Source organism: Struthio camelus, chromosome 13 (assembly GCF_040807025.1).
Source record: "Struthio camelus isolate bStrCam1 chromosome 13, bStrCam1.hap1, whole genome shotgun sequence".
Lineage (NCBI taxonomy): Eukaryota > Metazoa > Chordata > Aves > Struthioniformes > Struthionidae > Struthio > Struthio camelus.
The window spans coordinates 1,621,523-1,634,191 of record NC_090954.1 but is presented as its reverse complement, the minus strand read 5'-3'; the positions used below and the strand labels follow the sequence as shown (position 1 = coordinate 1,634,191).

The following is a 12,669-nucleotide window of genomic DNA, read 5'->3' as shown; positions in this document are numbered from 1 at the left end:
AACAGCGGGACCTCGTGAAACATCATCTCGATTTTATCTGGACCGATGCAACGCTATGGCACTGAAAAGTGATGTGACAAGGCAAGGTGATAAAGCAAATCAGTGGTAAAGGCGGGAATATGATCTGGATTTTTCAGATCGCAGACCTCTAGACCTCTCTCTAGAGAAAACATGCTCTCCTGAGCACAGAGGTTTGCAGCACCAGGCCCTTTACACCCAGGGATTAGATAAAGCTGACGAGGGAAGCGGAATCGAAACTCTCCTCTTCCACCAGTATAATTAGCAGGGCAAGATTGCCCCACAGAAGTCAGTAAGAAAGAGATACCCAACACACGCCCCTCAAGGTCAACGCACGCCAAAATTGTTATTAACTGGTGACTGGCACCTTTGGCCAGAAATCCCATTTACCGAGGCCTTTCAGTAGGGGGACTGGGGGCTTCACAGTGCAAGGGCTTCTAAAACAGAGCTTGCACATTTTATGAAAAGACAAAGGAGAACCCCCTTCGGGTCCTGCGAGGTTTTTAAACTGTCGACAGGCAAGCTGAAAGAGGGAACGGCAGTCAGAGAAACCCGAGCTCTGCTCTAATTCTATTAGTCGCGCTGCGCGACCTTGCACCAGGCGGCCTCCGTGCTGCAGGAGCTCCACTTACAACGTGGAAATAATAGACATCCAACAGGTATGCAAGGCATGGATATAAAGTGCTTAAGAAACAGAGGTCACTGCACAAATTAAAGGCAGTAAGTGGCTACACAATGTCTGAAATCAAGGTGGAAAGAGGAGTGCCTTCTCCTGGCCGCGCAGCGTTTCTTGGCACAAGGAATACATACCGGCTGCTGAGAAGAATTAACAAAGTGAAAGTACGCTAAGGTCACGGGCAAGAAACATTTGAACTGCAGTCAATTCATTTATGGGAGTTTAAATAGTTGCAGAATGACATTGTGAACTATTAAGTTAATTGCCTGACTGACCTTTTAGAGAGTGTGTAAACTACTTAGGGAAAGAGCAACTGGGAAAGCAGACTAAGCAACGCAGACACGTAGCCTCACGGACGTGACCGCGCTGCCGTCGGGACGCGCGCGCGCCCCGAGGACGGGGTGCTGGAGAGCAGCTGCTCAGAGGAGAAGAGATCCGTTTAACCCCGTTTAACCCCAGGTTAAACGTTTAACCCCATTTAACCCCAGGTAAGGAGACACTTCCTGCAGCTCTCTGAAGCAAGCTAAAAATACATACCTTGAGTAAGGAACGTCACAGCCTGCCTATACAAAAGGATCTAGCAAAGGACAAGTTTTTTCCTCTGGAAAAGGGATCTAGTAGTTTTATGCAATAAAAAGTAAAGAAGTCAACAGCCACCAATACAGAGTTATAAAGCTGGAGGCCTCGTAACCAAATACCAGGCATGAAAATCAAGAACAGTGATTTAGATTCTCTGATGTTGAACAAATTCAGCAACCCTACCCTGGACATAAAAGGTCACTTACACAGGAGCCTGCTACAATTTACTACCATCCACTCTATGTGCTTGCAAAAGGTAATGGCCATTTTTCAGAGAAAGTATGACTTCAAGAACATTGGACACAGACACAGTCTGTACATACACCATTAAATTCTTCATACAAATCAAGTACCTGCACCTAAAAGTAGGCGGAGGTGCACGCATCCACCTGCGGCCGCGTCCCAGCAGGGCAGGCGCCGCAGTGAGACCCTCGCCCCAGAAAAGCTACCAAAAAAAAAAAAAGGATGCACAGTGACAGAACTGAAAATCAAGTTTTATTTACAGTTTGCAATGAAAGTTGAAGGCTTTCCAAGACGGGAACATTCTGAATTAAATAACCCCCCAACTTTTTAGTTAAAATTATGAAGATACTTTAAACTAGATGCAACTGAGAGTTCAAAGAGTTAAGTCAGTTTTAAAGTACGTCTGCAAGGTCTCGGCTATGAGAGTGTAAATTGTTGGCAAAACAATTCAGTGCTGTTCAAGTAGAATTATATAAGCAGATTTATGTGTATATAATCAGATAATAGTGCCAAGTATAAGGCGCTCTCAGGCTGTTTGTATATACAATATGAATTTTTTTTTTCCCTGCAAAGAGAAGTATCATAGAGAAGACCCATTGGTAGTAGTACTTGTATACAGTTTAAAGTCACCAAAAAAAGCACCAGAAAACTTCACATGTATGGTAATTGAATATTTTTAAATCTGTAAGGTGTAAAACTGGCTTCAAATGATTATTTAAATGTAACAGTTAATCTAATATACCTCTTAAAAAAACCTACAAAAACAAAATAACTTTTACCATACATCAGTGAAGGAGTTCTTACAGCCTGAGCAGCAAATAACTTACGCATCAGTGACTTATATGCTTTTTATTTGCTTATTTTCTCTGATTCCATTAAAAAAAAAAAAAAGCATATTTGCCATGGCAACCTCTTCAGCACATGTCTGGACTCCAATTCAAACATAAAGGGCTTCTTTTCCAAAGACCCTCTAAGGTCACTGATGCACTAAAATCCTTTAGCGACAGAACGTACACAATCCAGTATGATTTCTTTCTACAAAAGTAGTATACTGCAATTTTTGCTTTGGTAGGAGTTTTTTCCTTCCTCCCACCCCTCTTTTTTCCGCAAAGACATAGCAATAAGGATACCTATAAAGGCTCTTGCCTGATTAAAACACAGGTCAAAAAAGGGTGGGGGGGCTTATATATATGTATGTACATGTGTATGTATGTGATACATATGTATACATATACACACACTCTACATATATGCACATATTTCAAGAGTTTAGACAGGTATTAATTAGTGCTGAGGGGAAAAAAAAGAACAGAATTCAGAGTAGCACCTTAACAACCTTAATTTACGATGGGAAAATTTGGTAGAATCTAGATATTTGATCCAGATCTCAGATTTGCTTTTTCTTTATAGAGTTAAAAATCACTGAAATTCATGTTTGCCAGAGCAGGATGTTGTCAGCAAGTCATCCACAGCTGGGGAAGCCGAGCCTAGCTCGATGCACAGCTCCTAGTTCTGCAAAAAGCCTTTCCAAGAAACGAAGTTGTGATGAATCATGGTAATAGTCTGTCAATGCACCGTAGCCCAGCAAGATAAGAGAGAGAACACTTAACTCTGCAACTGCGAGCTCTCTCTGCAGTGCATATTTAATTGCTATAGAAATAGGAGAGTTTTAGACTACAGACAGCTAGAGGGACAACAGCAAAAGGAATTTCCACCTAACACATAATTAAGTCATGGAACTCACGGTCACAAGCGTAAACAGGCCCAATAAAGGGCTGACCAAGTTTGAAGATGACAGGCCTATCCGTGGCGCTGATGCGAGACCTGGCTCTGCCAATGCATAAACAGCAGCGCAGGCTCGAGAGGATACGCTGGGAGAGGAGCCTGCTATGTTTGTGCTTCTTTCGTACTCTGTGCGTTGGCTTGTCATTGCTCTGGACAAGACACTGGCGTGGATGAGTCCGGGGCCTTATCTGTTACAGGAATGGTTATGTTCCAATATGTGATAAATTGGCCAAATTTACCAAAATTGCAATTAAAGAAATGAAAGAACTGCAGCCTCCGAGAACAGCAGCGGGGTCACGGGAAAGGCCCACGTGAAGTCTTGCAGCGCAAGCGAAGAGGGTTCGCTCAAAGCCCTAGCTGCCGTCTCAGTCCAGGAGCACCTCGCGTCCTCGGACAGCGAGAGCCGCGTGCAGGATCAGACGTCAGACGGGTGCGACCGGCCGCAGAGCCGCGTCCGAGCTGTGACGCGCTGGAGGGTTTCCTGCTCTCGGCCCCGAGCAAACCGCAGTCCCCGGAGAAGCTGCCCTGGCAGCACTTCCACAGGAGGAATAATTCATCATCTTTCTGAGCAGTGAGGTGTGTTTTCCTCTTTTCCCCTACTCGGAATAGGTATCAAGGAAAATCCTGCAAGTTTATTACGGCCCTCCTCTTGCACACCTATCCTGAACAGCTTTTAAGGTTGTTGGGTTTTGGTTTCTTTGGGAAAAAACCTACCACGTCTTTTCTGAAGCCATATTCTCATACAGGCCTAAGAAATTAGTGGTTCCTTCAGGACTGCACAGCTGGTGGAAGACGACTTCTTAGTACCAGCCAGGCCCAGCTCCCCTTCCTCTCTGCTACTGCGCAAGGGTCTTAAAATGGGCCTAAACACAGCACTCAGACAGAATAGGGGCCTTTAAATAGAGAGGCTCGAACTCCTAACACTTTTTCCCCCATGCTGTCTAGCACGTCTAGAGAACTAGAGAGAGGCCCGTTTAACCGGCAGGGAGCGGGCGGTGGAGCGTCCCGAGCCCCGGCTCTGCCCCGGGCCACGCGCGACAGCCTTAAGGGCGGCACAAAACCTCCCAGCGTCTCCCGGCCAGCGCTGCGCCCCGCGGTACGAAATTCAGCTCTCGTTCAAATCGCGTTAAGAGGTCTCCACGACTCGCGCGCGACCACTGTTCCTGTCACACAGCCGCAGCGCGTTTGGGTGCTGCTGAGCTTTGCTGCTGCCGCAGAGCCGCGCGTCAACCGCCCGCCGCTGCTGCGACCGCCAAGGGACTTCAGGAACACGAGGGCGCTCACCCAGCGGTAGCGCTGACTGCAACAAAAGAATACGCTTTGCATTGCACTGTCCGCATCAGCATTCAGACCGACGCGCGAAGATAAGATCTGTATTAAAAACGAAAAAAAGTTTACAGCAGCTCCTCACCAACAGTTTCATCCTCCGGCGGCAGCCTGCCATGCCTAGCTGTTAAATGAAGGCGAATCCCAGCCAGAAGTCTTGTAATCAAAGAAGTTTTCTGCTAGAGGATTCAGTCTCTGTTGCGTTGACTAGTGAAGCTGTATGACACTAGGGAGTTTCCTTGATGTTTCCTTTCTTTCCATCATGACAGGCTCGTGCAAGGAGAGCTCTCTTCGTATTGGGGAAGACCTGTCGCTTCCTTTCTCAGGAGGGGTTAGCCACCGGAAGAGCGTGCATTAAATCCGTATACATTAAAGCGCAGTATCTACCAGTTTGCTGACTCTTAAGTGGAGAGGCACTTAAATGGCCAGCACATTAGCGACGCAATTGTCGCTTGCTTTTACTGATCGCCTTGGTGGATAAGCTGTGTAATGAGTATTGCTGTGCATCCTTTTGGGAAGATAGTACCTTCCCGAAAGAGGAGGGATATCGGCGAGTTGTCACAGCTCAGCGCTCTGACGTTATTCCCTACCTCGGCTGCTCTCGCTGGGCAGCACTACGAAAAGGCAACCGGGCAGGCTGCACAACCCATCTGTTTTTTTCCTTATGTGTCTAGTCTGTTTTGACAATCTGTTTTCCTTAGGTAAAAACTAGCTTACATCTGAGTCCAAACAATAACTTTGCGAGTCACAGCAACGTCCTGCTCACCGAAGAACACAAACAGAGAGCAAATGTTTACCCCTTGCTGAATTCAGACTACGTGTTTGGCTCTATCCAGAACATACAGTGAGTTCAGACAATTCATGCCCTTTAGAAACAGGGAAATTCTGCCTATTTCTAATTCGTGCAAGTAGTCTGACTACAGCTAACGTCATGAATTAGATGAGGAACATGATTTATCTGAATGAGAGACAGCAGGAGCAATCCTAGCAGTTTGGGATTCTGGATTTTCTGCGTTCCAGATTGCACAAGGAAGGCTGAAGCAACGTACGCCTGAAGAACAAGCCTGTTTTTGTGCTATTCGCTTTGTGTTTGTAAAAAGCCACAATCTAACTTGCCCAAGCCAAAAGCCTAAAGAAAACAATCTACCAGATGATGACGCATTCTTCTGCGCTCACCAAATTTAAAAAAAAAAAAAAAAAACTTAAAACACTTTATAAATCAAGCGTGAACAAATCTGGGATGAAAGACTAAACCTGTTAAGAGAAAGATGTTTTTGCTCAACAAGATTGTGCATTTAATAAGAAACTCCCAAAGAAACTGCTCTTTTCATCTTTAGAAAAATGAATACTTGTGTCAGTGCGATCACACGTTGCTGCTGAAAAGAGGCAGACAATTACGAACAGCAGTGGAAGAACACTGACGGCACTGTGCCTTCCAGCACAACTCACAGGAGGAGGCGAGACAAGTGCACACTGTAGGATGCTTTAGATCTGAAAATAATATTAGTGGGTAATGAAAAGAGTAAACACAATCATGACAGCTCTCGATGCTTAAGAAGTTTCGGGGATGGAAATGTCAACACCTAGGAGCATAACTAAAGCAATGTTTTCACTGATAAGTGTTCCACGTTCCCAAGCATTCAGGTGCTTGTGCTACAGGACATTCTCAGATCAAATTCTTGTCCTATAAATTTCAAGAACCACCTTGCCTGAACATTAAATTGTGCATTAAATCTGTATTTGAGATTCCAGATCACATGAAACAAAGGAAAACTACCTTTCTGGTCAGGCACAAGATCAAGCAACAGGAGTAGTTTGCCTGAGGAAAAGAGGGGGCTTGAGTGTACTGCCTTTACTGGTGGCAGAAGATTGCAATGCCCCTGCGTTCAGGGGGCATGCTTGCACAGCAAAGTCTTAGTACTATGCTGGTGGAGGGCTGCAAGGCACACTTCATGAACATTTGCTTTGGCAAGTTTTTACACCATTGACAAAAAAAAATTCAGAAATGCATCAGTAAGGGCTAAGCTGAGAAAGTTTTTCACGGCTGTCAGACTACTTTGTTTCTGGCATCACCTAAAACCGATACAGAGCATCCAGAAATGAATTCTTGGCACCTGATGGTTTCTCATTTGACAAGAACACTGTTCAGACAGGTGGGAAAGTCATGTAAGTACAAGATAGCTGCAATATCAGCGACTCGTCGCAAGGCGTTTCCCATGGAGCTGCCAGAGAAGCATTTATATGCATAGTGGGGATGGCTTGGGAGTTACATGTGAGCAAGAAAGGTAAAGAGAAAACGTGTACCCACCTCATATGTAAAACAAAGAAAGAGAAGTCTTCTGCTTGACTGGAACCAGTCAACGTGACTTGTGAAGAGTTCTTAGAGATCTTGCTTGGCTTTTTTAATATTTAAAAATATAACATTTTTCAACTCATCTCCAGGTTTAATTGCTTTTGGCAATTAGAGCTGAATCTATTTTGTATTTCTGTTTTTTTTGCATTTACAGATAAGTGCAATTCCATAATTACAAACTAATGAGAACCAGGAAACTGGCCCAGAATACATCTTTAATATTTTTATACACAGACTTATGAGATAAAACGCCTTTTAAATCTAGAATATTGCTAATGTGGTCTTCATCAAACCAAAGTGTTTTTAAATAACATCTCTTGCTGGCCTTAGACTACCATTAAGTAGTCTACCATCTAGTATTTTGAAAACAGTATGTTAAAATGAAACCTGAATCTATGTGGCCAACTTTCTACTCTGTTCAGGGACACTTGGCTCTGGAGATGAACTGATAGATGTTTGAAAAAAATAATGATAGGGTGTACTTGCTGATCCCAAGTTTGTTACCTCAGCCTGCCCGGTCATACAGTTTCTATTTTCCCTTTTTCACTCCTACCAAAAAAAAGAAAAAAGAAAAAAGCAAGTGACCAAATGATACTAGGCTAAAATATCAAGACATGCAGCACTCCTCAATATGCCTTTGCAGAAGCAGGTAGGGTCAGGACATGCCACATGGTACCTCACACCCAGCTTCTGCTATGCTTCCAGCCATGAAGCACCAGGTACCATCACAGTCAGGTACCATCTTCTTGCTCACTGGTGACCCTTGAAACACTTGCACTGGTTCTTCTAATGCATCACGTACGTTCGAGACAGAATAGCAACCAGAGGTGCCAATACAGTACTGTAATGTGCTGAGACGTTAGCCTTCTTAGAGAAGGCCTCCCACAGTCCTGGTGAATCCACTTGTATTTCGCTATTCTGGGGTAAAGTTTTCTTTCAGTCTCTTCTGCCAGTGCATAAATACTGGCTGGAGCAGCAGCCTGGATCTAGGTCTCTCACGGGCCAAATGACAGCTCTCATTACCACACCATCTTTCCCTGCCTCTGAATATTTGTTTATACAAGTGCAACAGCTCCAGAAGACACAGAGATACTTAAACGAGAATGGCCCAAAGCCCAGTCCCGAGAGCACGCGTTTGCTCTGCGGCATGCCTCCCCAGCTCCAGCACCCGCCGGGCGCTCCGCCGTGCTCCGCGTTCGCGGCGGCGGACGCATGACACCTCCTGTCCCCCACCTCTGCTCTCCGGCACGGGACGCAGCGCGGCACTGACTCGGGTCCCCTCAGCCTGGGTCCATTCGGTGCCACCAGCAGCACCAGAGATGAGGCACGTCCATTCCTGAACCTGTTGGTCCCTCCCCCAGTTCTATTGTTTAAACTAGGCTGTGAGTCTCCACTATTAAAAAAAAAAAAGAAGGTATTTGGTGTGATATCAAAAGCGTTTTCCCCATCATATTATAGCACTGCAATACCAGAAGATCCAGTTACTCACATGCACTTACGCTTTGGGGTACTTTCCCAGTACTCGCTTGCAGGAACAAGTCCAAATTGTGCTAGGTCTGGGGGAACAACGCCACGCAATACATTGTTGACCATTGACAGTTATTTTAACAATTGTTTCTGGAATAATTCATCTCCGCACATTAGGAAGTCACTAAACAGAGCTGTGTTAGAGAGAAATAACTGCCATTCCCATCAAAATGAATACAGATATATGATTAACAAGAGATGGTATTTATATAATATTCTCATATAATGTAAATAGAGTTGATGTATAGAGGTAAAGCCTGTGAATCATTCATTTGGTTTATGAGATTGAATAAGTTTTGGCTCTATCAGTATTATCATCACTGAAGAAACAAACCGGAACTGAGAGAAACTATTCAGCACAGATTGTCTAAATTAAAAAGAGTAATTCTACTAAATCAAAATACATTATTTCAAATTATGTCCAAAAATAACTTCTCTCAGGTTAAGCATAGGATAACAGATGCTTCCAAACACTGATGCTCTGAGCAGTGTCCTGAATTCCTTACTAAGTTTCTACTTGCTTTTGGAGTCAGTGGGACTCTGAATTAGGGAGAGGTATCAATTTCCAGAGGTATGTTTGTACTATAACAGTCAAACAAAAACCCTCTTTCTAAAGCATCCCACTGATTTTCAGATAATCCCATCTCCAGAACAATACTGTAGAAAACGTCCACCTCTCAGGAACCAAAAGTTTTACCAGCAATACAGCGGGCAAGTCTCGTGCTGCCTGAGGCTGTAAGCAGCAGGACACACTTGGCACCTCGCTTAGTGAGAGTTGTACACACTGGCCTAGAGAGGGATTCATTTTTTGGCTCTACAACTAACAACCCTAAGACCCGAGTCCAAACAACCCCCCATAGAATTTCCCTCCATAAATTCTCAGATACAAAACCCCACAGGAGGACAGGAAATCCGAAATGAGTTCTGTTCACTCATTCAGCACAGACGCACGAGCTGCAAACGCAGCAGGAGTCTAGCACAGCAATCGGCTGCTTGCCTAAGGTCCCTGAGCACCTCCAGAGGCCAACACCAGGACTGTTTCCTTAAGACTGAGTCCTTGTGTAGTCAAGAATTAACTTTCTGAACCTCAGCCCAGAGGATCACACTGGCAGGACCAGCAGAGCAGATCTGAGTAGCCCATGTACTAAAATAACATGCAACAGAAGGCATGTTCTATAAAAGTAACTTAACTAGGGTCATCCAAGCTGAATCTACCAAAGCGAAAACTGCCTTTTTCTAAGTGAAACAGGATCCCTCCCACACACGTGTACCCTCGTACGTGCAACCAAAAGAGTTATCTCTGAAGTCACAGCGCGCTGAAGGGCCGGCTCCAGGAACAGCCACCAGAGCCAGCCCTCACAGGACCCACAGCGCCTTGCTTTCCCCTAAGCCTAGGGAACTTTACTGAACGCACTGCAATTTTTGGGGAAAGCTATAGAGAATTTCCCTTGGATCCTCGCTTTGGTGCTGGCTTTGAAAGGGCGGCACTCACCACAGCTCCCTCCAGCGCTCTCCGGGCCAGCCAGCTTGCTTGCTGCCCGTTCCCAGGCTGCAGAAACCTCCTCTCGCAGTTGCTGCCTTCCTCTGTCACAGCACTCTTGTATCTTGAAGTGACCTGAATCCTAAAAATCAATCCAGTTGCTGGTGTTTGCTTATAATCGCCAATTATTACACAACGTACAAACTGCCCACTGGGCTCAGTAAGCTCTGCTTTGCTAGCAGTTTACAGCATTCACTCCCATTGTGGAATCCTCTGCTCGTAGAGTGAAATACTTGGCTTTGACTGCTGTCCTGTAGCTTACTGTACAGCTAGGATGCAACTGAGAGGTTACTAACTGGTCACAGTTCTATTGCAATAGTTTACTGGTAGCTTGTGAAAAGCTCAAATGCATATAAACCTCTGAATGGGAAACTTTCATTGCAACAGGAAGCGTGACTGCAAACTGAATCACGAATTGCTCTAATTTAGATTTGCTTGAGTGACTTTTGTTTCCGTTTTGACCATTTTCCTATTTTGGCTACAAAGTTGGGAAATTCTGCACAATTACGTTGCTACCACACCAGCAGCTGCATGGGGCACTGGTACATGGCTCAAATCTCACAAGCTGGTGAAGGGTACTGTATTTCCCAGTCATATCTAATCACTGCAGAGGACTATTCTGCAACAAAAGGGAGAGATATTCTCCATCTGATTTCAGTGCTGGCAGGAAAATGCATTTCACCTAATTCGCACTGAGTTATTTTACTGCTGACCTTGCTCCTGTTCTCACTACAGGAAACAAGGGGAGGTCAGGCACCAGGACCCTGGCTCAGGAGGACAGTAAAGTACGTGCTTCTTCCAGCTCCATGCAGAGAAAGCCCTTGGCATACATTTAAAGCTCAGGATGTCCTTAAATGGTTTCCTTCATTAGTGCTTGGAATTTCTTAAAATTGTTTCTAGTTGCCCAGGATTGTTATTCATTAAAAAACACTTTTAAACCTCAAGTGACTTACACCACAATCTTAGCAACTTAATAATTTTGTATACATTACCGAACGCCAATGAGGCTGCAGAAGGAATTACAAGACAGGCCAGAACATATTTCCAGCTAAGACAAGCATAAGAACTTTTAAAAATATATAATTCAATACCAAATGCATCATTAGACAAGGACTGTAATAATTAGCTGAGAGAGGAAAAGCTGCAGAACAATAGCTGGATAAGGAATTCCATATCCGCTTTTGTTGGAAGGGTCTAAAGAAATGAACGTTTGTAGTCTACTGGAATATGAGTTATTTTAAAGAACATCCAGAAATATTTAAACAAACATTCACATATGAACAGACTTAAATATGATTAAGTATATCTATGTAGTCACTAAAGATTAATTGACTATACTTACACTGCTTTATAGAAGTTCCCTCCCAATGTCAAGTTTATTGCTTGGTGTCACAACTAAGCTTATAATTCTGAGAACGCTCTTTCTTCCTCCAAGCTTCCTGCCAGAAGATATTAGCTAGTATCCTCCACAGAGACTTCTCTAGACTATACAGAATTACTTGCACCCCAGTTCTGCACAATCCAAAACCTTTTGGGTGATAGGCATTGATACCAATCTGGCCCACAAGTTGATTTGCTTTTCTCACAGCAAATGAGCAACTAGCACTTAAAAATCATCTGGAAATCAGTTTCAAAGATATGCAAGACAAGCAAAAAAAATTCCTCTTTATTCTGTCAAAAAAGAAAAAAATATCAAGCTTAAGCGTACTGGAAATAAAACTACAAAAAAGCGAAACAACAAAACACATCATCAATAGCTACCTGAAACTTCAGGTCTATCCTTAGTGTCTCCTTCACAGTTCAAAGGGTGGTTGGTCATAAGGGCTAAGCAAAAACACTGGCAGGCACTTCCCTTACCAGAGTACTGCTACAGGTAAAAACAGGTCATCTCAGCCACTGACACTGAGGGCCTGACTCATAAAGCAGCATCTGATCTGCAAGATGCTGCCTTAGAGAATGTGAACTTATGCTTCTGCTGCTGCCTTCTCTCTGAGCTTCCCTTTTGCTAGGAAGGCATCGAGTGCAAGGGAAATTACCATAGTAGATTTTTTCCTACCTATTCTACTTTGTCAAAACACGGATGTAGCATCACCAAAGTTGTTGCCCAAACAGAAGGTATTTTACTTTCTGATAATCACGATGTTATTCACATGGTAATTCCCTATCTTCCTTCTCTGCTCCTCTCTGAGAAGGTGATTTCAGCTGGATCTGCCTCCAGGCAGCATGACAAAATTTAGCTTAATTTTGAAACATCAAAATTATAAAATAAATCTCATAACCTTATGAATCCATGAAGATTAAGTTTACATTCAGATTATACAAGAAATATTTGTAATATGTAAAAGTGATTTTGCAACAAACTATTAATGTTAGTATAATGCAGATTGAGTAGAAATGCTCATTTTATCTTTGCTATTCAAAATACTTCTTAGGAAGCCTATCACTATACCTTACGAATCATACACAGTGCATGGAACATTCATCATTCAAACCAACATAAAAGTGCTCTGTGGTGCAAAATTAATTTTGATACTAAAAGTTCCTTTTTCTTTTAGTAAGAAGAGAGAGAAGACTAACTGAGTACAGAGGACTTCATGGAAACTTAAAGCTGTGTCCAGATAT

General features: G+C 43.6%; 1 protein-coding gene across 2 annotated transcripts in view; it reads right to left on the bottom strand.

Annotated features, from left to right (window-relative positions):
- The window catches only part of NR3C1 (nuclear receptor subfamily 3 group C member 1), a 108,801-nt gene extending 98,453 nt beyond the window's left edge, over window positions 1-10,348 (bottom strand). Inside the window, exon 1 of one of the 2 annotated variants that reach the window (XM_068959413.1) lies at window positions 10,000-10,348. The gene's annotated coding sequence lies outside the window, so the exon portion shown is untranslated. The remainder of the gene's footprint in view (window positions 1-9,999) is intronic. The other variant, XM_009678734.2, reaches the window with a different exon arrangement.
- Between the last annotated feature and the right edge of the window lie 2,321 nt (window positions 10,349-12,669).